Source organism: Hydra vulgaris, chromosome 03 (assembly GCF_038396675.1).
Source record: "Hydra vulgaris chromosome 03, alternate assembly HydraT2T_AEP".
Lineage (NCBI taxonomy): Eukaryota > Metazoa > Cnidaria > Hydrozoa > Anthoathecata > Hydridae > Hydra > Hydra vulgaris.
In genome coordinates, this window is record NC_088922.1 from 50,645,413 (window position 1) to 50,649,959 (window position 4,547).

A 4,547-nucleotide genomic window follows, 5' to 3' on the forward strand; every position below is an offset into this window, starting at 1 on the left:
GAGACCTGCAAGAGTTTGTCTAGCAGCAGTAAATTTTTGCTCAAAATATCGCTCAACTTGTCTAATCTCAGTGGATTTGTTTAGTGTTAATGCTAGAAGTCTCATTCCTGTATTGGAAAGTCCAGTGTTTCGTTGAACATTCACTAAACTTTGTGTTGTAAGAGGTGTGCTGTTTACTTTGTGAGCAATGGAAGAGCCTGAATAAAAAAAGAACAAACAAGTTCATCTCTTTCAAAATAATTTCACAACAAAATCTATTTTTTATAGCTTGTTGATGTAAAATTCAGACCATAGGATAGGATGGTTCATCCAATAGCATAGGTTGGTTCTCTATTGGTTAAACAAAATTCAAAGAAGTTACAATAATAGAACTATTATACACCTATTTTGGCCACAATATTTATTTCTCTAAATCAAAACTATGTTATTTTATAGTATTTCATTGTATTGTAACAAGTAATGTGGTAAAAATAAAAAACAGCAATGCAAAATTAATTTGAACGGTATAATTTTTTAATATGTTTACCTTGCATAGCGGACAAAAAATACTAAAAACCAGAGGAAACATATAATACAAATCACTGCATATTTTTGATATGTAAAGAAAAAAATGCTTCAAATCTAAATGTGTACATGACAGTTTCCAGTAGACCAATTTGAAATGTATGCTATTAACATTGCCATTTTGCATATTTCTATTTCAAGAAGTTTTAGTGCATATGTATAATATATTATAGTATACATTAGCAAATTTATTATGCAAGGGGTCAAAATGATGTTTTATCATAGAAATCATATGAGCAATTTTTTTACCTTAGAAATAAAAAAAATAAAAATGTAGGTCACGTCAAAATAAAATTGAGAATGCCACTTTAAACCCATACCCTCAATGCCCATGTCGACTGGTTTAAGGTAAACACAAGACCTTACTCAGAGAAGCAAGTCAAGCTTTTTCATTATAATAAATTTGACTTAAAATGTCGTAATCAAAAACTGTTTAAGTTATCAAAAGGCTTTTTAACTCCACGTTTCATGTTAACGGGTAAAAAAAAATTTTTTTAGCGTATCCCGTATTTTAAAAACGTAATATGTAATGTAATGTAATCAGGCTGTTAAAAAATGTAAACATTATATACATTTATATCATTTTTAAAACTTTGTGTAAATGAATCTTTGTTATTTTATAGATTATAGATTAGTAGCTGATCTTAACATACTTGTAAATATTTATAGATAATTTTTAAATGGTACAAAGTAACTGCATGTTTAACTTTTAATGGTTGTACACGCATGCTGATGAAAGCAATTCGCGGCGTATTGATAAAGCCAAAACTGTCTCCTTTTAGCCTTGCTCATGTAGATTTTATTTCTATAATACGGTATTCTTTTTTTTAAAAATACGAAATAAATAAAAAAATAATTAAATAACTTAATTTTACTCCATCTCTAAACATTGTCATTTGAATGTGCGATACCTCTACTAGAATATATTTTAATTAAATGTGAAATAGATTTTTTATATTTTCCATTTTTGTGTTTAATTAAAAAAGTTGATTATATAATATATTGTGTTTTGGAAATGATCGTTGAAACAAATATGATCATGAAATAAAAATATATGTATTAAAACGAGTTAAAAAATTTTTTCTTAAGTTAAAAAATGGCGCCAAATGTTTGCCAAGTTCTTGACGAGGAGAATCATGCTCTAAATGTTTGTGGAACGCAAGGAAAAATGCTAACGGATGGAAAATAGGTAAAAAAAGAAAACAACTTCTAACATGAAACTTTATATTAAGAAAAGTTGCGTTTTACCCTTAGTTTGGGACAAAAAAAGACGCAATAAGTGTCATATAGATCATCCGATTTTGGAATTTACCATTTTTAGATCAAATGTCATCACTGGTAAAACATCCGTAAAAGATGAAAAAAAAGTTTTAAACGGACAACCTAAACATAGAATGCCTCTGCCACGCTAATTTAAATATTTTTAATCCCATTGGCGTGAAAATCAAATATTTTGTTTTTCACGTTAAGGAGATTAGATTAAAACCAGGTAGTCATGATTAGAATAAAGTTTGCTTTATCAGAAAGGCACCAGTTTTAGTTAAATTTGATGTCTAAAGTCTTACCAAAGTATTCAAAAGAAAAAAAAAAACGTTTTATGTAATTAAAAAACAAAAAATGTAAAAAATATATTAATAAAAATAAACAAAAAAAAATTAGAAAAACACTTAAAAAGCGTTAATATTCACAGATGATAAAAAAAAAAAAACGAAAAAAGTATTTAGCTAGAAAAAAATCTAAAATAAGTGCCAAAGCAATATATGATGAGGCAAATATAGCTGCAAATCTATATTTACAGATTTACTAGGTTTTCAGAAAGCACTTTTGTTTGTTTTATTAATCCTATTCTAAGTTCTTACTTTATTCAGTATCGAGGGGGAAAGGGGGAACCTCTTTAGTGCAAATGTTATGGTTTAGTACGAATGGGTTTTAATATAATAGATTTTTTCTTTTAGAGTTTATTAAACTTAAATAGTATCATTAGTTATAATGCTAAATACCCAGCGAAATCCACAACCAACCTCATCTGAAAACGACAAAAAAGCTATTTAACATTGGCAATATAGAAATCATATGAGTATATTTAGAGATGTTATTAAAACTTTTAGTTTTGGCTGAGCCAAATTTTTGCAATTGAAGCAGTCCAATTCCTCAATTGAGGAGATGTAAAATTTAGACGGTTGCCACGTAACGTTTTATTATTTTGCAAATTATAATCTAAATATATATGCAAAATCTTTTCTTACAGTATTTTAGACTTTCATTATTTATGTCGCCTTTGTATCTTTTATGATGATGTGGATAAAATGTTACACCTTTTATTATAAATATGTCTAAAGAAGATGAGTAGCTCGGCGGTATGACAAACGGAAAAAAAAATTAATTAAAACGTAATACTTAAACGATTGTGCAATTTAATTTAACTATTGTCTATGTAGTTCTTAAAAATTTTAAGCTTTTGTAAGCATTTCAAACATAATATATATATATATTTCCTACCGGGGTCCGTACCTATATAACAAAATAATATCAAAAAATATAGAACCTAAAGTATTAAATGATTCTGCCAGCTTGAAAAATAAATTAAAACACCTCATGCTTAATATCAACAATTGTATCGACATGTATTAACTTGACAACAAAATTTATACTAAACAACTAAACTTAACAACAAAATTTATACTAAAATATTAGTGCATCACTGACTGTATACTGTTTAACCCCTTTTGACTATTTATAAAAAAATGGAATAGACTTATTTAACCTTTTAAAGAGGTATTTGATGATAAGTCTTCATAGACTTCTACGAGTTTTCCTTTACAACAACATGTATATATCCGAAGGAACAAAAAATATCTTGCCTTTTTTTTTTATTTTTATTCTTTTATTATTAAAAAATACTGATAGTTTTTATGATAAGAAACACTATTAATTTACGTTATACTTAGTTATACTTGTTAAACCACTTTTTATTATGATATGCTGCTATACGTGGTAATATTATGTTATATTTTTTACGTTGCATTATATTATGTCATGTAGATGTAACGTAACGATGTGTAAATTTATTGAAGTTGTAAAAAAAAAATAAAGTTTCATTCTAGGATAGCAATTTCATGGTAGTTTTGTTTTGTTCCATGAGGTTAGCAAAGATTTAAGACTTTCACTAGATTTAAAACTGTCTTGTAACCTGCTTTCCGAAAGATTTTTCGAAGTTTTGGTTATACTAATTGGATCCACAGTAGTGATATAATTGGCATTCTTGCTTCATTGTTAGTTAATTTCATTATTTGAGTGTCGTTTTTTTATAGCAATATTTGCAAGGTTTTGTAATTTTTTCTTTTCATATTTTATATATATATATATATATATATATATATATATATATATATATATATATATATATATATATATATATTCAAAGGATTTGAAGTTCTGCTTACAATTATTTTCTATGAATCTCTAAACTCTTGAATAGAACTCTATCTGTAGATGTTAACCAATAATAGTACGGTCTTTAAAAAAAATGAGATTATTTGATGAAAAATACCAACCTATTTTGCTAACTTTATTTCTCTGAAAAATATTCATAAAATACTATAAAGAACAAAATATTAAAGTACGTTAACTGTAATAATCTGCTCTCTAAAAATCAGCATGGCATTCTTCACCATAAATCATGCGTAATTAATCTAATAGAGACATTTTATATTACCTTGTCTTACCTAGCATCGCACCAGTTTATTAATGTGTCTTTATTTTGTTTGGTCCGCTTCTCTTCATTTTCTAGACAAACAATCTTGCCCATTATACTGAAACGTGTAGAATATTTACCAATGTGAAATAAACGTCGATCAACGTTATTTCAACGTTGTGTGCTTTCTGGGAGGTTTATTAAACCTCCTTGGTTTTCATCATAAGCGTAAATTTGCGGTTTAGCTTCATGTTGCAATCACACGGTCTCCTAAAACGTGTCATTTAAC